This window comes from Pinus tabuliformis, chromosome J (genome assembly GCF_031772625.1).
Source record: "Pinus tabuliformis cultivar Carrire ecotype Pingquan chromosome J, CPIR1, whole genome shotgun sequence".
Classification (NCBI taxonomy): domain Eukaryota; kingdom Viridiplantae; phylum Streptophyta; class Pinopsida; order Pinales; family Pinaceae; genus Pinus; species Pinus tabuliformis.
The window spans coordinates 1,215,235,304-1,215,261,154 of record NC_142295.1 but is presented as its reverse complement, the minus strand read 5'-3'; the positions used below and the strand labels follow the sequence as shown (position 1 = coordinate 1,215,261,154).

Sequence of the window (25,851 nt, the reverse complement as noted above, 5' to 3'; positions counted from 1 at the left end):
AACTCCTCCTCTTCTCCTCTCACAGCTGCTGACTGGCTCTACGCACTCCCTACTGGAGTGTACAAATATGCTCAGAACTATTGCCACTCTGCAATGAAAATCGAACTTTTGGACTAGAAGTTCCCCGAGGAAGGAATTCCCTCAGTGTGTTCTCTTTCTTCCTCCTGACGCTATTTTTCACTAGCAAACTGTTGCAAAATTAACTACGTCCCAGCTGAAGATCTGCTCTATAAAGAAAATATTGCTACTCCCTCTACCTCTGGTAATCTTTGATCTAGAAAATTTGTTCTCTGTCAACTCTCTGAGAGAAATAATTTTTTCTTCAAAAATTGACCCTCCTGGCCAAAGGAATTGCATTGCCCCTGAGGATTTCGAACTGACGCCTAGGCAGAGCTATGAAATTCCTCTTTCCTTCTGCTACTGAGCTCTCCGACTTATAGTCTATTCTCCGATACCATGTCAAAATTCTGAAACTTGGAATCCTCTTGCAGCAACTGATGTTATTTCTTCTATTTGTGAATTTAATTAAACAAATTATTTGTTGTGTGCTACGACAAATATTGAAACAAATACACTACAACCTTCACAAATAAAATACCGCGGAAGAAAAAATGCTGGAAGAATAGATGCACACACACACAAATACATAGTTATTTTTTGGACTAAGTCCCCAGAAAAACCCAACTTTGGAAAACTGATGCAGTAGCTGAGGGTTTTAATATTATGCAATAGTACATCTGAGTACAACACAATGGATGCTCAAATATAGCAATCCATAAAGAGAAATGACTTACAATAAATCTAGTGAGAAAAATCTCACTCCCGCTGGAGATCTGACACTAACCTTGGCTCAAGTTGAGTTGCTCGTTGATTCCTCTATCCAGTCACTGCATCAGCCTACGTAGTATTGCATCCCACAACTTGGAATTGCTTCCCTCTCGCTATCCCCTTTGAAGCATTGTGTTGCCTCTGCGTGGCTCTACGCTGCCTCTCTGTGGCACTTACTGCCTCTTTGCAGTGCACTCACTAGAACTAGAAAAACCTCCTTTGGCCTTACTATCCCTGCCCCTCTCTCACTGCTTCGAGTTCAATAGCTCTCTCTCCATCAACTCAACACTCCTACTCTAGAATTCGATTTGCCAATGAAATTGAACTATTGGTGTGTGTTCTCCAAGCCCCATTGAGTTTCTTATAATCTCTCATTGAGACATCAATGGCCATGATTAAAAATTAATTTATGGCTAAGATTAACTAGAACTCGATCCATGCCTTTTTCTAGAAGATTCTCACCATGAATTAATTAATAGCCTTTAATTAATCATATTCCCTACGTTTAGACTTAAGAAACATTAAAAACTGATCAATTATTTTAATTAAGTCGTCTCTCTGTGGAATTTCAAGAAACAATTTCTGGGTTCTGGAGAATACATGTATTCTAGCCTCTCCACCAAATTTCGTGGCTATAACACATCCGATGCTAAAAAAATAGCAGGCATAAGTTTCAAGCACATTTTTATCTGGAAAGAGCATATATTTCAGGCCCAAGAACTCAAAAGGTTCATCAAAAACCTTAGAAAAATAGTGTCGGAAAAGAAGAAATTGTCCTCCTTCCTAGAATTGTCATTAACTTTTAGTATTAGTTCTTTATTTATTTTAATGCTGACATTTACCTTTGTACTTTCTTAATTTACAATTTTAACATTAAAAAGTTAAAGACACCCATTTCAAGACGTTTGGTGATAGAATTAGACCCATTGAACTTTACATAAAAAATATAGAAATTGTCATTTATGTTTACCATTTTTAATTTCTTGATCATTTTAAACCATTTTTCAAAATAATATGTTTTTTTTTCCAAGGAAAAAGTGTAATTTTGATTAATAAATAACAAAATTACATGTTGTACTGGCTAAAAGCAGCATCATCAAGTCAGTGACCAAATGATAAGCAGAGATGAGCAGAAAAAACAAGATAATGTACATGGTGGGGGAAGCTATGCTTTTTGCCCCTTCTTTTTCTCTACCTTGCGCCATTCCCCTTGGGATGGCAACGAAGAGCCCAAAGCAAGATGGAGTCCCGCATCCATTTTGGCGTTGTCCTTGTCAGAGTTTGAGGTATCTAATGTATGAAGGCGCTTATTCCCACTGATGTCCCCCTCGTCAGGGAGAAAGTCGGCCTGTACCCTGTGGTCCTTAGTAGCTGATCAGTCTTGTGGAGATCCCCCATGTGTTTCAGCTTCCATTGGAATCTGACTTTCCTCATGTGGGGATGCTTCCTCTGGGACTTCATCCACCTCCTCTTCAGGTTCAGGTGGGGGGTATTGCCATCCTTTGGATTTTTTCCCTAGATTCGTTTTCCTTCTGGTATCCTTTTTTGCTTCTGGGCACAAGTTGTGTAAATGCCCTGTTTGTCTACAATTCCTACATCTGAAGGCTGTGTTCTCATAATCCAAACTTTGTGTCAAAATTCGCTGGTTGTGGATTAAATGGATGCTGTCTGGAAGGCCTTTGCTGAGGTCAACCTCAACACATATGCGTGCATAGGTGAAAGTCCTTTCCTCTATTCTTTGGGAGTCCTTTTTTATGAACTGTCCAAGGATGTTGCCAATACCAGCCAGAACTCTGTCCTCCCAGAAGTGAAGAGGGAGGTCGTGCATTTGGACCCAAACTGGCATCTTAGAGACGATCATGGTGTTTTCGTCGAACTTCGGGAACCAGGGAGTGGTGAACAGGCAGGTTGAACCCCAAAACCATGGTCCTTCCTGTAGTATTTTGTCTCTAGTTTCCGGGGATGGAAATTTAACAACAAAGAAACCTTTGGAGCAGAGGTGGATGTCGCAATCTAATGACCAATTTGTTAAAATCTAGTGGAAGAGATCTACTGGTTTGGGCCAGAAGCAGTTAAATCGACAAATAATAGCTAGAGATTCAAAGGAAGTGCATTGCTCATCATATTCTAGCATATCAATGTTTAATTCTAGGTTGTTGTTCCGCTGCTCCACTATATAATAAGGGTTGGGAGCATTTCCTGTCTATTTGGATGGTTCAGAGGCTGTCTTTTTCCCCTATAGAATGTTCTTGAAAGATACACTCTCATGTGCTTGCTTCTGTTTTGAACCTGAGCCTGTCTGTGTGCTGCCTCCCAGCCCTGTTCTACCCTTGGTTGTAGCCCCCCCACGCAATCTCAGGTTAAGAATAATGGTGGAGTCTGCCTGTATGTGATACTCCTTCAAGGGTTGGTGGTTTTGTAGTATTTTGCCTTCGAACATCAAGATCTATGAGTGGCCAGGGTATCTGTATTTCCCCATGATGCTTTGCTTCAAATCAAAAACTTTGTCTGTGTTATAGACCTAGAGTAAACCAGAGGCCCCTGCAAGAGTTTTTATAAAAATTTGAAAGCAAATTGGGCTTACCTGGTTCCCATAACCCATCTGTATCTTCTGGAGCAAGGAGGCTGCTTCCCCTTTGGAGGTTGGGGGTATCCGAGCTGCAGGGGGAGAGTTGTTCGTCGCCAAAGCTCGGTCCGAATAGTGTGTGATGGGCCTAACAGCTCGCGAGTAAGCCAAAAACCCAGGGCTACGCGTGCAATGGCCATGGATTAGGCCACCTGCCGTCACTGTGTTCATAGGTGCGGTGATCTCGTGGAAGGTGTAGGATCCGGCTTCCCAGCATCCAGTCTTCGAGGACTGGGGGAGTGACCCACTGGAGCCCATCTTTAGAGCCCGGAATCTGTCCAGGGCTCTCCATAGGTCTCCTTGCAGCCTGTCGTGGGTAGGTGAAATCCAAACTTGACAGACAGTGTAGTCGCTGAGCAAAACCCCATCTGAGTTCGCTTCCTGTGTTCGAATCCTGCCGAAAAATGCTGGCTGCCACTGTCGCCTGGGAGCTGAAATCTGTTGGGTTAGCATGCAGATGTACCAGGAAAAACTTGGGGGGTGTTTTGTGAGGTGGCCATAGGGAGAGTTGGGAAGAGAAACCGCACAGACCCATCCCAGCCCTTGCCACCATGAAAGGGGGTCTTCATGTCTTTCCTTCGAGCCCTCCAATGAGTCGAGGAAGGTGGCTGAAACCAGGAATTCTTTGCGCTAAGAAACCCTAGCTCCATGTTTTCACCTTCCTTTTGTCGTTGAGTTTTGCTTTCAAAATAATATGTTGTTCATATACATATGCATTTTTTCAATGTTGTGCTTCCCATTTCCAAAAATTTTGGAGATCACATTTCCATGTTGTACTTGTTTCAAAAATTTGTACATGTTTCTATGTTGTGTGCATTTAAGTGAGAAACTTGCAGAGGGGCATCTTTTATTTTGGGTTTCGCTGCGCTAGGGTTACATTGTGCAAGGGTTGGGACCCGCTGCCCGTGTTCTGCAGTACCCAGTTTCTTGCTCGCACACATCGCTACCATTGTCCTTGATGCCACCTTTTGACTGGCCAGTCCCATGTCAGGCCCTCCTGGGGGAGGGGGATCGGCCCCCTCCTTCAAATCCATTTTAACGGCGTCCATTGCTCGAATGCAGGTTCCTCAACAAGCACAGGAAATGCTAAAGGCAAACAACCTGAATCATCGGCAGTGGGAGCCCAATGGAAAACATGCTTGAAAGGTCGATGCCTCCCTAAGGCCACAAAAAATCCCCGAGTAGTGATCCTGAATCATCGCCTAGAGAAATCTAGGCAGTTCATGCAAGATCATGCCATCATTTGCAAATTCATGGGCATTTGGCCCCGAGAAGCAGACATACTCCGTTGGATCCAACTCAAATGGCAGCCGAAAGCCCCATTTGACCTCCACCTCCGAGCCAAGGGCTTCTTCACAATCATCTTTGAAGACCTGGAGGACTGCAAGCGCATTCTGGACAATGGGCCCTATTTTATGATAGTGTTGGCCTATTTATGCACCATTGGGAATCTTGATATAACCCAGAAAACGAACAGTTCCTTCCAGCTCCCATTTGGGTGCGACTGTATTCTCTGCCAGAAGACTTTTGGGAAATGGACATTCTGGAATCGATCGACAACTCAATCGGTGATTTTTTTCAAGTCTCAAAGATCACTTGGCGTCGGAGGTTCTCTTCTTATGCCCACATATGCATGTACATGAATATATCCCAACCCCTACCGGACTCCGTCACGAGTATAGACACCTGTTTCGAGATTGCCCCCACCAGGTTGCTGCCCCACCTTTGAAGCACTATGTTGCCTCTGCATGGCTCTGCGTTGCCTCTCTACAGTGCACTCACCGGAACTGGAAAATCCTCCTCCATCCTTACTATCCCTGCCCCTCTCTCACTGCTTTGAGTTCAATAGCTCTCTCTCTAGCAACTCAGCGCTACTACTCTGGAATTCGATTTACCAATGAGATTGAACTGTTGGCGTGTGTTCTCCAAGCCCCATCGAGTTTCTTATAATCTCTCGTTGAGACATCAATGACCATGATTAAAACTTAATCGATGGCTAAGATTAACTAGAACTCGATCCATGCCTTTTTCTAGAAGATTCTCACCATGACTTAATTAATACCCTTTAATTAATCATATTCCCTATGTTTAGACTTAGGAAACATTAAAAACTGATCAATTATTTTAATTAAGTCGTCTCTAGGTGGAATTTCAAGAAAAGATTTCTGGGTTTTGGAGAATACATGTATTCTAGTCTCTCCACCAAATTTCGTGGCTAGAACACATCCGATGCTAAAACAATAGCACGCATAAGTTTCAAGCACATTTTTATCTGGAAAGGGCATATATTTCAGGCCCAAGAACTCAAAAGGTTCATCAAAAACCTAAGGAAAATAGTGACAGAAAAGATGAAATTGTCCTCCTTCCTAGAATTTTCATTAACTTTTAGTATTAGTTCTTTATTTATTTTAATGTTGACATTTACCTTTGTACTTTCATAATTAGAATTTTAACATTAAAAAGTTAAAGACACCCATTTCAAGACGTTTGGTAATAGAATCAGACCCATTGAACTTTACATGAAAAAAGATCAAAATTGTCATTTATGTTTACCATTTTTAATTTCTTGATCATTTTAAACCATTTTTCAAAATAATATGTTGTTCATATACATATGCATTTTTTCAATGTGGTGCTTCCCATTTCCAAAAATTTTGGAGATCACATTTCCATGTTGTACTTGTTTAAAAAATTTGTACATGTTTCTATATTGTGTGCATCCAATGTTACTTGGGAGCGGGAGCGGAAGCGGGGAGCGGGAGCGGAAGCGGGAGCGGGAGCGACCATTTTCAGAAGCTCCCGGTTTGGGAGCGAATCCCGGAGCGATTTTTTAAAAATATATATATTTTTTATATTTTTTAATTTTTGATACATATATGTCAACAAAAACATGTAGAATGATGAATTAGATATAAAAAACATAAAAAAGCATAGATTGAACCATATAACAACAATCATCTAGAAGTTATAATCTTCATCAACCACGTCCGCAAGTTAGTAACATAGTAACATACAACATATTGAGTCTCATGATTCATCAATCTTAAAGTTTCAAGCTTTCAAAATTCAATATATAACATTTATCATCATTGATCACCAAAGTTGTACTTGTAAGCTAAGTGTAACCATTACAACAAATAATATCTAACATGAAATGAAATGTTATAAAATGAAATGAAATGAAACAACTTTCAACTTTCATGAAGCATCATATTCATAATTCATTACTAATTAGTTATAATTGCCAACTTCAAACTTAAATTGTCATATATTGTTTAAAAAAATATCATAATAAATATGAAAGAGTCAGTAGTTATAAAAGCTACTAGAAACTAGAAAAGAGAAGTAAATCTATTATCTATTTCCTATGCTTGGGCCTCTTGCCACCACGAGAAATGTCTAATTTTTTAGTCTTGTTGCAAAATCAGGATCTTTGTCATTAATATCACCCTCCAAGCATTAATATCCAGAGGTATCTTTGTCATTACCTTTGTATCTGTATAGGGATCTTTGTCATTAATATCACCCTCTAAGCATTAACATAAGATAGAAAAAGCATAACATGTCAAGTCAAGATTTTGTTTGAGTGATGCGTACATTTTTAGAAGGGTCATGATAGAGGAGTTCGACAACCAATGTCACTAACATCAAGGTACATAGAGGGATTGGTATTCTTGATTAAATATGAGTTCCATACCCTAATACATGACAAAATTCAATGGAAACATTGCAATCCCCCAATCCTGAAATCCTGAAAAACTGATAAGTCTGCTGGATTTTGAATGAAATCTAAAATTCTACTTTCTCCATATGAAATCCAATGAGGACGAAACCACTCTCAAACATCCTGAGTCATTTCATGGTAATGTTAAAAATTTAAGTAAAAGGATGAAAATGAAAATTAAAGAAAATGTCACTTTTACTTTAAGAATTTAACATTACCATGAATAGCATATCAATACTAGGGCCTACACTTGATCATTAAGTTGCCCCACTCAAAAACTATTTGTTTCTTTAAAAAAAAATTGCATTTCGAACATTACTACAAAAAAAAAAATGCAAAAAAGGCAAAACGCTCCCGAAAACGCTCCCGAAAAGGCAGGGAGCGAAATTTTTTTTAGGGAGCGCGCTCCCGACCCGCTCCCGAGTCGCTCCCGCCCGGAGCGCGGATCGGGAGCGGGAGCGAGGGGGGGGGGGGCGCTCCCCCGCAACACTGTGTGCATCTAAGTGAGAAACTCGCAGAGGGTCAAATGCATCTTTTATTTTGGGTTTCGTTGCGCTAGGGTTACGTTGTGCAAGGGTTCGGACCTACTGCCCGTGTTCTGCAGTACCCAGTTTCTTGCTAACACACATCGCTACCATTGTCTTTGATGCCACCTTTTGACTGGCCAGTCCCATGTCAGACCCTTAGGGGAAGGGGATCGGCCCCCTCCTTCAAAGCCGTTTTAACCAGCATCCATCGCTCGAATTCAGGTTCTTCAACAAGCAAAAGAAACACTAAAGGCAAACAACCTGAATCGTCAACGCTGGGAGCCCAATGGAAAACATGCTTGAAAGGTCAATGCCTACCTAAGGCCACAAAAAATCCTCGAGTAGTGATCCTGAATCATCTCCTAGTGAAATCTAGGAAATTCATGCAAGATCATGCCATCATTTGCAAATTCATGGGCATTTGGCCCCGAGAAGCAGACATACTCCGTTCGATCCAAATCAAATAGCCGAAAGCCCCATTTGACCTCCACCTCTGAGCCAAGGGATTCTTCACGGTCATCTTTGAAGACTTGGAGGACCGCTAGCGCATTCTGGACAATGGGCCCTATTTTATGAATAGTGTTGGCCTCTTTATGCGCCATGGGGAATCTTGTCATAACCCAAAAAACGAATAGTTCCTTGCAGCTCCCATTTGGGTGCAACTGTATTCTCTGCCAGAGGACTTATGGGAAATGGACATTCTGGAATCGATCGGCAACTCAATCGGTGATTGTTTTCAAGTTTCAGAGATCATTCGGCGTCAGAGGTTCTCTTCTTACGTCCGCATCTGCATGTACATGAATATATCCTAACCCCTGCCGGACTTTGTCACGAGTATAGACACTTGTTTCGAGATTCCCCCACCAGGCCGCTGCTCCCCCTAACTCTCTCACCTGATGGCTTCTAGGAAGTCCTTAGGCGGCATCCTCCACCCGACAAAGTACCTCCTTCTCAAGCGCCATCAGGCCTAGCTCAGAATGCACCGAGCCCTTCTACGTTGACCCCTAATTGCCCATATTAGTCGATCCAAGCACGAAAGAGTAGCCAACAACACTTGTAGAGGAACCTCCACCCCAAGCGGCAATGGAGGTTGAGGTCGGTCCAAAAAACCCTAAGCAGAAGCAGCCAAGTAAACGTAAGTCCCCGAACATGCAACCAGCAGGTAAAGAAATACAATAGGTCCTCGCCCAAGTTCACCATGCCTTGGAGCATGATGTAAAATTGGACCAACTCAACTCTGATGAACGGGTAATGGTTTCCTATCTTCGCAGCTAGGCCAAGGATGGATTGGCAGAAATCCCTGATGACCAGCTAGATCAATTCCACCAAATCTACAAGGACAGGGAGCAGCGCCAATGTCAATTGGATACCCCCCACTTCAGATGACCCTTGCCATCTGGGAAGGTGATGCGTCTAGTAGAAGGTTGGAATCTGGATCGAATTCCAGGAAGAAAGGGAGGCCGTGAAAATTTCTGAATCTACACATCAGAAATCTTACTGCAATCACTGGTTTATCATCTCCTACTTGTTTTTACATTCAACAAGTTATTTAATTATATAAACCGCGATGAAAACACTATTGCACACTACACATACATACATATAGATCATGAACTGAAAATAGAACGAGACAAATACACAAGGGACACTGCTATTTTTGGATAAACGTCCTTAGAAAAACCCAATGCGTGAAAACCGGTGCAGCATATAGAGGGTTTGTATTATTAAGTAAGTAGAATCTAAGTTCAACAGGTTCCCTCTCACACTGGCTAACCTTTCAGAGAAATCTTGGCAGCAAGAAATACATATGAGGGTTTACCTCGTTCTCTAAATCACCACTGATCCACTAAATGGCTGACTCCGGCAAGCACTGTGAAAATCCCAGCACAATCTGCTTTGTGTGGGCCAGCGTCTTGCCTCTCGGAGACTGCATCACTTCTCTGCTGGATCGATTTGCTCTCAGGAGCTTTGACTTCAGCCCTCCCAGCTCAAAACATTGAACTCCCAGCAAAATCTCAAACTTCCTTCAATTATCTCGCATTGCCACTGCAAGAATCCTCTTGGCATGCGTCAGCTCTACGTGAGCCCCTTCCTAAGCTACATAGGCCTCTGCACTGCCTCTCTGATGCTACCGTTGCCTCTTTGCTTGGTACTCATTGGCTTAAAACTACCTTCCGATCCAACTCTCTGCTACTGCCCCTCTCACTGCAACTTAGATCAGCTATTCGATTTCTTCAGCAAACCTCACCCCAGAAAAATCGAATTGACTGATCTCTCAAGTGTATCTCCAACTGACCCTCAAGCCTCCTCTTATACTTTTCCTGTTGATGAAGCAACAGCCAAGATTAAGTCCCTAATCAACAGCTAAGATTAAAATAGACTTGATTGACGTCTCTTACAAGCTTCTGACCCATATTTTTATTAATACCCATTAATATTTTTTTTTTCTAAGTTTAGACTTAGGAACCCATTAAAAATATTAATTATTTTAATAAGTCCTCATCTGGGTGGAATTTCTTCAAACGGTTTTTGGGTCTTAGAGATCTCATGTGTTCTAGCCCCTCCACAAAATTTCGGAGCTAGAGCACATCTGATGCTACCCTGAATCAAAACTCCTTCTTAGCAAGGAATGTGCTCTAGTAACACTTCTCAATAGAAGTACTACATTGATCCACTGCATCGGTTCTCTGTGCTGCTGATGCTTGGCCTGATGCCCTTCATCCACTGTACTGCTGCAACTTGGACTATTTCCCATGATAATGCCACTGTCACTGCTACAATTGTACTACAGCTCCCTCTCAATATGCTGCATCATGCTGCCCATAGCACTACCACTGCTAACTACTGCACTGCAACTCAGTTGTTGAGAAGTAAGTAATTGAAACTTCACCCAAAAACTGACATGCTGGTTGGTCTCGATACCTCGTGATGCTGAATCTACCTCTGCTGCTAATCTGTGCTGACCCTCTGCTGCTGCAAACTGCTCTGTGCCTCTCACACTGCTACAACATCCACTACGTTGCCTCAGACTTTGGCACTCTAGCTCTACCACTGTCGCTCCATCACACCTCGCTCCAACTGACACCCGTCATTTCGCTATTGTCATTAAGGGCTCCCGTAGCCATATGTGACCCAAAAGTTTGGGCACCTCAAGGATCCTACCCCCCATGAAGTCCTCTCCACTACAACTCCATGTCGCCCCACCTCTTCTACAGAGGCGCATGAGCACTCATGGCACAATCGTTATCCTCGCCTTCCCTATCATCTTTCGCTGGAGTAGTCTTCAAGTCAAAAGCCTCCTCCTTGCCCTTCTTCCAGGAGCACTAAGTGGCAAAATGTCCAAGTTTCCCACACTTGAAGCATCTGACCTTAGAAATATCCTTCTTCTTTCTCTTTTGCTGCCCTGGCTGTCCCGTTGATCCAAGAGATGCATCCTCCTCCTCATCCTTCTTGACCCGGGCTCCTTTGTCGCTACTCCCTGCCTTGGTCAACCTCCTGATCTCTTCTTGTCAATGAGTTGCCCACATCTCCTTCCAACTGGGGAGAGTAGCTCTGCCCAAGATACTTTGGATAAATGTCTCCTAGTCTTCGGTGACTGCATGCAGGGCAGTCTTGGCCATGAACTCAGGGTTTGGTGTAGACCCCATGAAAGTCAACTAGTCGCGAATCCCTTGCAACCTAAGGAGGAAGGGATCGATCTCTTCTCCCTTCTGCATCTAGTACTATCTCAGCTAATTTTGTAATAGCATCTTCCGTTGGACAGAAGTGCCCTGGGACAAGGTGGTGAGCGCCTCTCACATCTCCCTTGTTTCCTTCTCAGCAATGTGTGGTGCTACATGATCCTTGACCTCATCTAGGATCATGCACTTGGCCTTCGCCTGGGCCTCCTCGTACTTCTTTAATGGATCAACGTCGACTGGAACAACAACTACTTTCAAGGCATAGTACTTGATGTGATGTTTGTCTAGGATTGCCAGGATCCTAGCCTTCTAGATGACAAAATTAGATGCTCCATCCAATCTGTCCTGATTCCTTAGTCCATTGACCGCCATCTCTACTAAAAAAAATAGGACTGGTTCTCTTTTCCCTCTTCGTCTGCTAATCCAACAAGACTCGGATCTGGATTTCTTTGGCACTAGAAATCCTCTAAGGAACAAGCTCCTCTAGACTCCCTCTGAGTCCTGATTTCCTTCACGAAAATCCTCCCGCCAAATGTTGAATCACTCCTCTCCAATCCTCCTTTGCTGTTGCAACTCAGATCTAGATTTCTTTGGAAAGAAATTTGTCAAGGCAATGACTCCCCCTACCTTGGCTTTGTCTCCACAGACACTGTTCTACACTAACAGCAACAACGTTCCACTAGCTCCTCAAATCGAATCTGCTCTGCTCCTCCAGCCCTGGCAACTGACTAATTCGAGCTTCTCAAGCTCTGCACTGGTCCAGAGAGCTGAAGTAATCATTACATGAGCTCCTCTTGGGTTCTGCATCCCCCACTGCAAGCTTGAAATGCTGACACAGGCACTGCGTGAGAATCTGCGTCACTTTTCTGGCTCTGCGTCACACCTTTAGCTGCTCCTCTGCCTCTGAAACGACGCTGTCACTCGGGACAGCTACTTCTCTGCAGCAAATTCTCTGGATCTCCCAGCTGGTGTCTTCAGTCTCCTATGATCTGCAATGCTCTGATACCATGTGAAAATTTATGAATCTACACATCAGAAATCCTACTGCAATCACTGGTTTATCATCTCCTACTTGTTTTTACATTCAACAAGTTATTTAATTATTTAAATAGTGATGAAAACACTATTGCAGACTACACATACATACAGATCATGAACTAAAAATAGAACGAGACAAATACACAAGGGACACCATTATTTTTGGACAAATGTCCCCGGAAAAACCCAATGCGAGAAAATCAGTGCAGCATATAGAGAGTTTGTATTATTAAGAACGCAGAATCTAAGTACAACATGTTGCCTCTCACACCGAAAAACCTTTCAGAGAAATCTTGGCAGCAAGCAATACATAAGAGGGTTTACCTCGTTCTCTAAGTCACAATCGATCTACTGAATGGCTGACTTGGGCAAGCACTGCAAAAATCCCAACACAATTTGTTTTGTGTGGGCCAGCGTCTTGCCTCTGGGACACTGCATCACTTCTCTGCTGAATCAGTTTGCTCTCAAGAGCTTCGACTTCAGCCCTCGCGGCTCAAAACATCGAACTCCCAGAAAAATCTCGAACTTCCATCGATTATCTCGCACTGCCACTGCAAGAACCCTCTTGGCCTGCATCATCTCTGGGTGAGCCTCTTCTGGGTTACGTAAACCTCTGCGCTACCTCTCTGATGCTGCTGCTACCTCTTTGCCTGGTACACTTTGGCTTGGAACTCCCTTCCGATCCAACTCTCTGCTACTTCCCATCTCACTGCAACTCAGATCACCTATTCGATTTTCTCAGCAAACCTCGCCCAGAAAAATCGAACTGACTGATCTCTCAAGTGTATCTCCAACTGACCCTCAAGCCTCCTCTTATACTTTTTCTATTGATGAATCAACGACCAAGATTAAGTCCCTAATCAATGGCTAAGATTAAAACAGACTTGATCCATGTCTCTTAGAAGCTTCTCACCCATATTTTTATTAATATCCGTTAATATTTTTATTTTCCTAAGTTTAGACTTAGGAACCCATTAAAAATATTAATTATTTTAATAAATCCTCATCCGGGTGGAATTTCTCCAAATGATTTCTTGGTCTTGGAGATCTCATGTGTTCTAGCCCCTCCACAAAATTTTGGAGCTAGAGCACATCTGATGCTACCCAAAATCAACAGTAGCAACCCACTAGCGAGGTGATTCAAGAAGCAGGGGCGATCTTAGTCAACTCAGGACAGGCCAACGTCCTAACAGAGTACTACCAGCACTCTATCCCATCCCTTCCTCAATGAAGTTAGTCTCTTGGAACATAAGAGGCCTCAACTCCAAGGGTAAGTTGAGGTACTTGAAAGATCGGATCCAGAAAGAGAAACTAGATATCATCATACTTCAGGAAACGAAAGTAACATGGGAAAAGCTTAGCGAAATCACAAGCAAAAGCTGGCCCACGGTGGAATGTATGGCATTGGATGCAAGGGGTTGTGTCAGTGGGCTAGGAATCCTCTGCGATTCCAAATTTATTTCCTTCCAGAACTATATGGCCTCCCACAACGCCCTTTCAGGTCAGTTTGAATGCATCAGCTTTGCTGAAAAAATATGGCTTAGCGAAATCACAAGCAAAAGTTGGCCAACGGTAGAGTGTATGGCATTGGATGCAAGGGGTTGTGCCAGTGGGCTGGGAATCCTCTGGGATTCCATATTTATTTCCTTCCAGAACTGGATGGCCTCCCACAATGCCCTTTCGGGTCAGTTTGAATGCATCGGCTCTGCTGAAAAAATATGGCTTACTAGTGTTTATGGATCGATGCTGCCAGGGGAAAAGATGGGTTTCTTAAGAAACTTGAGGTACCTGAGAGATATTTTAGGCAATGCTAGTTGGATTCTAGTGGGGGATTTCAACTTGATTAGGGACCTGGGAGAAAAGAAGGGAGGATTCAAAAGGCTAGACCAAATCTCCTTATCTTTCCAAGAGACAATCTAAGATCTGGGCGTCGAGGACACAAACTTTGTGAATGGAACCTACACATGGAACAATTGGTGGGGAGGTAAGCACCAGATTGCTTCGTGACTGGATCATTTTCTCATTTCTGATGATATTCTTTAGGAGGATATCTTTTTCCAAGCCTTGATCCTCCCCTTTCTTGGATTGGATCACTGGCCTATTTGTCTGGAGATCGATTTACGAATGGTCTCTCGTAATCATCCTTTCGATTCGAGTCCCTTTGGTTGGATAGGCCGAATTTCATGGCTAAAATGGAAGCATGGTGGAAATAAATTAGAGTCAGGGGCAGGAATTTAATGGAAACTTTCCAACTTAAACTGAAGGAACCAAAAGGCAAAATCAGGGAATGGAATCGCTTGGATTTTGGTAATATACATCAAGAATAAACAAGGTTGGAAAACACCATGTGGTCAATCCAACAACGAAACATTCAGGAAGGGTGCTCAGAGGACCTGGTTTCCCAAGAGGGGGTTGTTCTAAATGAACTTGAAAAACGATGAAAGTAGGAGGACATCTTATGGAGGCAAAAATCTAGGGTTCAATGGCTCAAGGCAGGGGAGCGCAATACAGAATTCTTTCATAGAACTATGATAAAACATAGACAGTTCAACCAAATATTTTCTCTTAATGGATCTGATGGAAGGAGACTTGTGCAGCACAAGGAGATAACGGACAAGATGATCGAGTAGTTTACGGAGCCGGTCATAGACAAAAGTGATTCCATTGATCGCATCAAGAAATGCATCACGAAATTAATCTTGGAGGATCAGAATGAGGCCCTCATGCGAGAGGTTTCCTATGTTGAAGTGGAGGAAGTAGTCTGGGCTCTCCCCTCAAACAAGGCTCCAAGCCTAGATGGGTTCACTTCTGAGTTCTTCAAAGAAGGTTGGCACTTCCTCGGTCTAGAAATCCATGCATTGGTAGAAGACTCGCACCGCTCTCAAAAGCTTTGGTCATGGCTCAATGCTACATTTCTCACACTGATCCCAAAGAAAGGCACGACCCTGGATCCCCGCGGGTTCCGTCCTATCGCCCTTTGCAACGTGATATACAAAATTATCTTAGGTATTCTGGTGCGGTGGCTAAAAGAGATAATAAAACCAGAGCAATTAGGTTTTGTGGAGGGCCATCAGATAATGGATGGCATCCTGGTCGCGCATGAAGCCGTTCACTCCTTATCCACTTCAAAATCCCCAGGTATGTTGATTAAATTAGATCTATCAAAAGCTTATGATCGCCTGAATTGGAGCTATATTTTGTCAATCCTGGAAGCTTTTGGATTCTCCTCCTCGTGGATTAACTAGGTTAAGTCCATGATTGAAACCCCTTTCTACTCCATTATCATGAACGGGGCTCCTTCATGCCCCTTTAGAGGATCTCAAGGTCTGAGACATGGGGACCCTGTTGATTTCTGGTAGCATCAGATGTGCTCTAAGTCTTAAATTTTGTAGGGAGGCTTAGACACATGCATTCTCCAATACCCATAAACCATTTTGGGAAATTCCACCCGGGGATAGTTTTATTAAAATAATTAACTATTTTTAATGGGTCCCTAAGTCTAAACTTAGGAAATTAAAATAATTAATGGGTATTAATCTAAACTATGGGTGAAACTTCTAGAAGAAGGCAGAGATCAAGTCAATATGATCCTAACCATTGATTAGGATTTAATCTGGGCCATTGATTGATCAGTGAGAGGATTATAAGAGGAGGCTTGATGGGCACTTGAGGAACACATTAGAGAGAGATCAAAAGATCGAATTTCTCAAAGAGAGCAGCACAACAATTCCCAGAGAGAGTTCCAATTGATTTCTTGCAGTGAGAGCAGGGATAGTATTCGAAGGGACGTTTTCCTAGTCAGAGAGTACAAAGCAGAGAGGGAAGAACGACGTCCAGAGAGAGGCTGACACTGGCCACATGGAGCTGACACAATGGCAGCGCAGAGCCTGAGAGGGAGATCGAATTCCTATTGAGGAAATCGAGTTTTAGAAGCCACGAACCAGGGTTTGAGACTAGGAGGTTGAGGGCTGAAGTTTCCAGTCAGCAGAGGGTCTGAAGGAGGTGCAACGCAGTCCCTGGCTGCAGTGATGCAGGAACTGCGTGAGAGTGATGCAGAACTGCGGAAAGGCAGGGCTTTGGGGCATCTCCAATGCAGACTAGTGTCAGTTCTTCAAGTGACAGGGTGAGATCTTCTCACTACTTTTTTTTCCAGTTTCTCTCTATATAGGATTTCCAATTGGGCATCCAACGAATTGTACTCAGAATTACAACTACATAATAATAAAACCCTCAGCTGCTACACCAATTTTCCCACACTGGGTTTTTCCAGAGACATTTGTCCAAAAATAACTGTGTAGATGTGTGTGATTATTATTTCTCTCCTGTGTTGTACTTAGTTTCCGTAGCTGCAGTGTACGTGTTTCAGTATTCGCCGTAGAAAACTGCAAATAACTTGTTCAAGTAATTTAACAAGTAGGAGAAATATTATCAGTTTGCTGCAGTAGAAATCGAGTAATCGATTTTTCACAGACCCTATCTCCCCCTTCCTTTTGATCATCACAGCAAAAGGCTTGAGCAAGCTTATAAAGGAAGCGGTGGAGTCTCGATCCCTTCAAGGTCTAAAACTCTCCCGGGAAACACCTCCAATCACTCACCAATAATTTGTTGACGACAACATGTTGTTTGGCAAGCCAACCCTAAGGGAAGCCAAAAAATTTGGATCTATTCTGGAGGACTTCCAACAAGCATCTGGGACATTGATCAATATGAAAAATTTGATATTTTCTTTTTCAACACTCACCCTCGTGTGCAGAGTCACCTGGCTCGATCTCTTGGTTTCAGAATTGGCTCTCTTCCAAGCACTTATCTCGGAGTCCCTTTGGTGGCTAACTCCTTGAAAGTCTCGCACTGGAAGGACCTGTTAAGACGTATCGATCGGAAGCTCTCCAGCTAGACCTTTCAAGTCTTAAATTCTCCAGGGCGGTTAGTTCTTCTTAAAGTTGTTCTCCTCACTATCCTGATTTATCAGCTCTCGAACCTTTCGGATCAACGTAGTATATACAAAGATCTCACAGCAAAATTTCAGAATTTCCTGTGGTCTGGTCCGCAGATCAGTCGAAAATGGGCCTTGATAGCATGGGACAAATTATGCAAATCAAAAGTCTATGGTAGCCTCGCACTAAAGGATCTGGAAATTTTGTCCCAAACTCTCAGCGCTAAAGTTTGGTGGCGGTGGTTGCAAGGCGGACAGGAGATCTGGAAGGTGGTGTGGTCCTTTAAATATGGTATAGATGCTTGGCAAGACCCCCTAAAAGGTCATATAAACTTGCCGAGTGGATCCTCCATATGGAATAGGGCTAAAGTCAACCGAGCAATGATTTAGGACCATGGTTTTTGGGAGATCAGAAACAACAATAAAGCCATATTTTGGGAGGAGGCCTGGATGCAGCACCCCAAACATAATCTGGAGGATAGTCTATGTGATATTCAAGCCTTTACCACCCATCTGGGAGCGGAAAAAGTTAGACACTAATGCATTGACGAAGTGGAGAGTTTGGAAGTCTTCGGATCATTGGCTAGTGCAGGACCCGCCCCTGGATTGGGAAGCCCTCACCCTGATCCTGCGTCAGTGTCCTATTCTGAACAATGACGACCCAGAGAAGCTTCGTTGGGGGAACCTTCCAAAAGGTATGTTCTCTCTTAAAGAAGCTTATTCGATTCTTTCTACCTCATCTGACCAGGTTCCTGACCCATTATGGAAACGAATCTGGTACTCAAAGTTGTGGCCCAAGATTTCATTTTTTTTTGGCTTATCGGGCATGGCAAGCTCCTTATGTAGGATAAAACTAGGAAAAAAGGCTTCTGCGACCCTTCTCGGTGCCCCTTGTGCACAAGAGAGGATGAATCGGCTGACCTCTTACTAAACTTTTGTTCCAAACCTCATGAGATTAGGGACCGACATGCTTCATTGTTTGGGGTAAGTGACCGGTCAGACAATAGTTTGAAGGAATCATTAGAACAATGGCGATGGAAGCTCTTTAGGAACCCCATTGTTAATAGAGCATGGTGCATCTCACAGGGATTTTTCCTCTGGAACATTTGGAAAACTAGAAATAAGGCAATATTCCACTTAGAGAGCATCCAAACTGACCAGGTTTGGAAAACGGTGATGAGAAACATCAAGGAAACTATTTTAATCTCTCATTGGTCGGATGAGGATTGGAAGGCGGTGAACAGGGAAAGGGAAATCTTTCTCGCGCTAGATCTTAACCCGAACTCTTCCACCTCTAGGCCTGCAGGCCCAAGTTTAATGAAAGTCCGCTCTGGCAATTCTTTCAGTTTCCCGCCATGGGGCTTCCTCAAATTGAACTTCGATGGAGCCTCCAAGGGCAACTCGGGTCCGGCTGGCCTAGGGGATTACTTTGGAATGACAAAGGGAAAGCAGTGAAAGTTTATGCAGCCTCATGCAGTAGCAGCACCAACAACGTGGCCGAGTTTCTGGCGTTGGAAAAAGGATTACAAGTTGTAGCGGAACTAGGGGTAACTAAGTTGCAGGTCACGGGAGATTCTCAAATAGCGATCACCATGCTGCAGAAATTGATAAATGGGTCCCCCCAGACCGAGTGATTAAGAGTTGGAGGCTGGAACTTATCGGTGAACATATTCTCTCAAGGCTATCTTCTTTCGAATATGTAATCACCAAGCATGCTGACCGGGAGGCCAAAAAAGCGACAAACAAGTTAGCGAACTCGGGTAGTGATCATTAGTATCAGGAACTCATGAGGGATTGGCCCCCAAGATGAAACTCTTGAGGATCTCAGTAGGATTGTGGCCTTGGAAGAGGCCTCCCCGATGAGGGTAACAAGCAGAGAGGATGGTGTTCTCGAGGGAACACATGGGCATTCATGTTAGGCACGTGGCCTCAGGTGGGCGAACTAGTGTCCTTGCCCCCCCCATAACACCTTGAGTATGGGAGAGAGTAAATTCTGATGTACAAGGTTTCATGTCACCTTGGGTTTCGATGGTGGTGGCGAGAGTTTGAACGTTATGGAGGGTGGCAAGGGTGTTCGTTGGGATTCTGCGTATGCACAAGTATTGGTGTCCTGGTGTGGGCATTGTGGGAAGAAGAGGGATTTGCAGAGGTTCCCCTGTTCGGGCGAGGAGATGGCATCGTCATCAGCGTTTCCTCCCCTGCTTTCAGGTGTGCATCATTGTTAATTTCTGAATTGGGCTTTGTAACTGTGAGTGTGCAAGGAAAGAAGGGTATGGTTGTCTGTTTGGGGTGGTATTCTGCTATTTCTATTTCATCTTGTGTGGTTTTAGTCTGGGTTGGGTGGGAACTAGTTTTTTTCTGGAACGCGAGAGTAGTAGTGGTCCTCTTCGGTCCGTTTACAGTCTTCTGTGTTGCTGGGTGGAGCCATTGGAGCAACAATCTCGGGCTCTAGTTAGTGGGGCTCATGGGTGGCCACTTCAAGGGAGGTGAATATTTTTGGCTCATGGTGGGTGGTTGTTTTGTGTACTGCGTGTTCTCGGTGTCGTGGGGTGTGGACGTTCAGCCAGGGCTAGTGGTGTCTCCTTCTGTGTGGGAAGTTTGGGCGGTATCGGGTAGGCGGTTGTTTGTTCATTCCAATGGTGTCGGGAATCCAACCATGCGCCTTGTTCCTCGCTCAGGGCATGCCTCCAACTAGGTGCAGCCCAATTCGAGCAGTTCTGGCGCAGACACGTCCAGGTCTAGGCTCGAGATGGCGAGTGGCAGCGAAGACTCGGTTCAGGGTGGTCAAAGTGGTGGTGGGTCAAGTCGCACGGCATCGGGGGGCAGAGGAGGTGGGTAGTAGGGGCACTCTGGGTGCGCAGGGCCTGCTGCTCGGGGTGGTAGGCGCGAGGGCTCAACGTTGGGTCGGGGTGGTCACACTTCGCCTGTCCAACAACAACGGGCTCAGCTCGTCATGGTGTTTCTAGGCATCATGTGCCAATGCGTCATGGTGGTCATGGTCAGCGACAAGTTTGTTGTGTTGAGCAATGTCGAGACTTGATTTAGTCAATTTTGGAGCGTCTGGAGACTTCGAAGCAGGTTTGACAGGAGGAGCATACTGAATTGATAGCAACTTTGAACAAAATTCATTACTTCCAGTGCCATGTCCAGGAGTGTGTAGTGGTGGTCTGGCGAGGCCAAAATTTATTATCATAGAAGGTTGAGAAGTTGAAGGCCTGGATGGCCCATTTCGAGGAGCGTTTCCAATGCTCTTTTTGTCCTACGTCGCCTCTTGGAACAGCCCCAGACAACCCAACCTCCATCACTTCTGACGACTAGCATGGATATAGTTGTTTTATATGTTCTATCTGTTTACTGGTGCCTATGGCCTCTTAAGTTGTGGATTGTGTCTCTTTATGTTTTTTGTTTCACTATCATCTCCATTCAGCAGTGGTCAACAAACCTGGTCGGGGTGAGACTACCTGCGTTTTTCTTCTGATGTACCTCTTTTTGGAGCCATGAATAAAATATTGACTTACAAAAAAACAATGCAGATTTTACTTTATTTTTACAATAGTTTCCATATCTATAGTAAGGATGGAACGAAGCAGTAATCTTAATAGTTAAACTAAATAGTAAATACGGACCTGACAGCTTCAGGGGAGTACCCAATCCCATAATAAGTAATTGAGGTCCAAATAATTGACTCGAACAAGGACTGTGGAATCTTCAGAAGAATTCCTGGAAGAATGTACGCCCATGCTGGGTAGAGATAAAGATCCCTTTGTTTGAAGAAAACTGGAAGTCGTCTAATTGTCATCCTTAACTCTGGATAGCCAGCGAACAATATGCACATGAGTGAGAAAAAAAGAGCGCCAAGATAATAATTTCCATGCTCAAGGTCAACTTTCATGTGTGTCCGGAGGAACGCTGTCATTGCAATAAATGCAACTACAACAAGCTGCAATGAAAGATTAAGGCATAACTGAGTTAGCTAAAAGTTATACTTCTCTGGCAATCACTTAGATAATCAGGACAAGATGAAATACCTGTGTCATTTTGAAGACGTGAACAAATGAGTTTCTCTTCATAAGTAGCCACTCTCGATCAAGACATGCTTTGAACAACTCCCACTTAGTAAGTGAGTAGTTGCTGAAAGACAAGGCAGTTTTGTCGCCTTTGGAATTATCAAAAGGTTTAGAAAGTTCTTCTTTCAACTTCTGGCCAACATGAAACTGGTTGAATTTCTGCAAAAATTTCTCTGCTGAAATGTACCTATATGGCTTTTCACAATCCTCCCAATACTGTTCTTGATCCTTTCTAGAGGTAACCTGCACCATGTGATTGAAAGATGTGAGACAATTAATCTGACCGCAAGTCATAAAAAATAGCATGAAGATAGCTATATATTCACCTCCTGCAGAAAATCTGCGATGCCCTTACGCTCCGGACACATGAAGCCACAATACTCAAAAAACCCGAGAACATGATCACGAGGCCCGTGGTAAACTATCTGTCCTTCTGACATTATGATAATATCATCAAAAAGATCAAATGTTTCAGGTGCTGGTTGCAGAAGCGATATGACTATTGTAGCTTGCTTGATGTGTGCAACCTGTTGAAGAAACTTTACAATCTGAAAAGTAGTAGAGCTGTCCAAGCCAGTTGATATGTCATCCATGAAAATAGTATTCATTGGAGACATGATCATTTCTCCTGCAGATAGAATGGATACCGTTGAATCTCATTCAAAATTAAACAAAAATCAAAATTCTAAAAGAAAAATACAGAGATGCAATTTCATTCATTACCAGTTGTTACTCTTTTTCTCTGACCGCCAGAAATTCCTCTTATCATGGCATTACCAATTATGGTGTCTGCACAAATATCCAGACCAAGGATCTACAACAATAACATGCAGGCAGTTAAACATAAGAACTGCAACATCCTAAAGAAGAACACCAGAATAAATGAAAAAGCATTTAATGTGCGTGACAGTGCAAAGATTGCTATCAGACCAGTTAAAAGTTTTATTTAAAAGACTAGAACATGACATAATGTTGACTGTCCCTGAATGAAGCATGGCATGAAAATTAAATGTCAGGGGCAAGAGCTTTTTACCTTCAAAATATAATCTGTTTTAAGACTTTTTTCCGAACCCTTGATTGAAGTTGCCTGAAAACAAAAGGGGGAACATGTGAATAATCGAATTTACAAAATAAAAATAATGTAGTAGATTTTGTACATTTGGGAGATGCACCATGCACTATGAGATGAGTGCCTCTAGATGCCTCTCATGCCCTGACTGTCAAATCTCAATAGTCTCAACAAAGTGGTAGCCAACCTAGCATCATGCTGGCCAGGTTGTGAGGGGGCAAAGAAAACACCACCATGGCTGGCCACAGAGTCCCCCAGCGTAGTCACTAAATGATAAAGCTCCAACAGTTACTTTGCCAATCTCAGAATATGACAAACAACAGGAGAATGATGGCAGGAAAATTAATGTCCCTAAGCTTGAGCTGCAGAACAAGGGTTGAAGGGGTGACCAGAGAATGACAAGGATAACCCACCCCGCTTGGGCCTCATCTGAGCTGTATCTTAATCTTTGTTGTTGTTTATCATAATTTTTCAACCTTTGTGGCATGTTAATTTTGAATTTCTAATTAAGTGGTAATATTTTGTACTTAGCTCATCTAGGAAATTTTGTAGACTTTAATGGCATTCATTGCATCTTGTTGGTAGCTTGTGCAGTGGTTCCACCCTTGCGGCCATTTTCTGATCCCTCTTGATGTTTTCGGATAGCTCCTTTGAATGTACCCTCCTGTAGGGGTTTACAGGGTTTAGTCTATGATAAAGAGAAGGGTTCAAGGGTTTGAAGTCTAAGTAACTCTTCAATCTTCTCAACATCTTTTTTAAGTTCTAGGGGTATTTGTTTTTCCTCAAGTTCTAAAATTTCTCCTTTAACCATGGAAGTTCAGATTTCTAAGCCCCAATCTGATTTGGGAGGTGGCAAACCCTTCGTATTGAATCCCGATGTTATCCTAGGGTATAAGGAGGATCCTCAGACAAAATTTCTCCCAGCAGAGAAAGTGAGCAAAATCTCTAAGCCTGCTATAAAGTCAGCATACCAATTAAGATCTAAGAAAGAGAACATTGCCAACCTGAGGTCTTTGGAAGGGAGTTTTGCCTTTGATCAAGATGACCTTCTATCTGTACAGAGAAAATCTCAGATATCCAAAACAAGTCTCAAGCTAAACAGAAGGTTAGGGAGGGAAAGCAACAAACAAGTTGTTGGGCCCTTAGAGCAGGCAAGACTCCTAGAATGACTTCCAAATGAGTAGTTCTGTAACTTTACTCCAAAGGGGTTGGTGGCACCATAAAACAGCAAGCCCTGAAAAGAATGTAAGCTGCATATAAATCTGACGATTTGTCACTCTAAGAAACCATATGTGCTGGCCTGAAAGTGGTGGATTTATTGTCTTCTTTCCTCAAAGAGTGGAATTTATGTCCATTGGATGCTGATGGATTTTGGGGTGGGTTGGTTAAAAGTTGGAATCCTATCTTTGTTGCTATTTCTTCATCTATTTTAAATGCAGGCACAGAGATTGAAGTCAGGTCAAAAGAATTGGAGGTGGGCAAAATCATTAACCTATATGGAACTATTACCCCTCATTTCAGCAGGGATACATGTTAGTTTATGGTTTTTGGTAGCATTGGACAAGTGTTCTAGTCTCAGATGATGCTAAGAGGCTAGGGAACACATGATCTCCAATACCCAGAAATAGTTTTGCGAGATATGGCTCTAAAACAGCTTAATTAAACTAATTAGCCAATAATTAAATTACTTCCTATGTTTAACTTAAGGAAGTTGGTTAATTAAAGTTAATTAATTAAGGATGTTCGAAATTGCTCTAGAAACTTCTATTGATGAAGTCTAATTTATCTTAGCCATTGATGGAGATTTAATCTTAGCCATTGAAGTCTCAACGAGAGATCGTAAGAGCAGCTCGAAGGGAAGGAGAGTGAGACATCAAGTAGTAGTTAACTTGGCGGATCAAGCTAAACGGTTCACAACTTCAGTGAGGGCACAGTTTGAGCCAGAGGGAGAACATGAGAGAGAGGGAGCAGCAGAAAATCAGAGAGTAGGATTCCAGAGATTTTTCTAGTATTTCTCTAGTGTTGGATTGGCAGGAGACAGGAGGTTGAATTATCTGCAGAGAGGGTCATGGAAGCTAGTGCAAATTGCCAAAAACCTTAGTGCAAGTTGTTGGAAGAACCACAGATCAGTAGCCAGAGGCTGGATCTATTTCTAGGAAGAGGTGCAAGTGGTTTCTAGTGACAAAGGGAGGTAGGATGGCTCACTTGGAGCCAATTTATAGGCAGTACGAACTTTCCCAGGCCCAGTGGTGTGAATTCCAAGCTGCGGTGCAAGTAGCCAATGTGGGGTTCGAGCAGGAAAAGAGAGGTCGATTTATTTAGCAGAGGAGTCTAAGATCTCCAGATTATTTTGGCAAGATATTTGCTGGAGGATTGCCAGTTGGGCATCTAGTGTTTATTTCTGGTAGCATCGGATGTGCTCTAAGTCTCAAATTTTGCAAGGAGGTTTGGGCACATGTATTCCAAAGAACCCAGAAAGCGTTTTGGGAAATTCCACCCACAAATAGTTTTATTAAAACAATTAATTATTTTTAATGGGACCCTAAGTCTAAACTTAGGAAAATAAAATAATTAATGGGTATTAATCTAACTGTGGGTGTAACTTCTAGAAGAAGACAAGGATCAAGCATAAATGATCTTAGCCATTGATTAGCTTCTAATCTGGGTCCTTGAATGTCAACGAGGAGATTATTTACGGAGCCTTGAGGGTCATTTGGAAAGACACATAGAGAGTTCAGAAGTTCGATTTTCTAAAGCAGAGCAGCTGCCGAGAGAATTTCGATAGTGAGTTGTTGCAATGAGGGGCAGGGATAGTTTGGTTGGAGAGTCTTCTCCTGAGCCAGGATACATAGCAGAGAGGCAGAGAGACACTAGAAGGAGGCAGCGCAGTACCCAGGAGGGGTTGATGTTGAGCCAGAAGGGCTCACGCAGAGGCAACGCAGTTCTCCAAGCAGAAGTCCGAAAATTTACTAGGGTTTGACATTTTGAGTCAGGAGGGTTGATGTTAGAGCTTCGGGGGAGAAAATCGATCCAACGTTGGGGTGAAGCAATTCCTTAGAGGTTGACGCAGGGCCCACACAGGGGCAGCATAGAAATAGCTGGGGACATGTTGGTTCAGCTGCCGGATCAGCCGAGACTTGCTGGATAGAGTGAGGTAATCTCACAAATTTCTTCTGCTAGTCATATTTCTCTGTAACTGGATTGTTGGAAGGGCATCCAGAAGTTGTATTTAGAAAACCATAGCATAATAATAAAACCCTCAGATCTGCTGCACTGGTTTTCCCGCATTGGGTTTTTCTGGGGACGTTTGTCCAAAAACAACTGTCATTTGTGTGTATCTTTCTCTATTGTTCAGTTTC

At 43.1% G+C, this 25,851-nt stretch overlaps 1 pseudogene across 1 annotated transcript in view; it reads right to left on the bottom strand.

Moving 5' to 3' along the window:
* The window catches only part of LOC149231509 (ABC transporter G family member 42-like), a 273,301-nt pseudogene that overhangs the window by 223,012 nt on the left and 24,438 nt on the right, over positions 1 to 25,851 (bottom strand). Inside the window, exons 3-7 of the transcript XR_016248073.1 lie at positions 22,457 to 22,510; positions 22,147 to 22,237; positions 21,750 to 22,051; positions 21,385 to 21,666; positions 20,983 to 21,296 (exon numbers count right to left, since the gene is read on the bottom strand). The product of XR_016248073.1 is annotated as an ABC transporter G family member 42-like (transcript). The remainder of the gene's footprint in view (positions 1 to 20,982; positions 21,297 to 21,384; positions 21,667 to 21,749; positions 22,052 to 22,146; positions 22,238 to 22,456; positions 22,511 to 25,851) is intronic.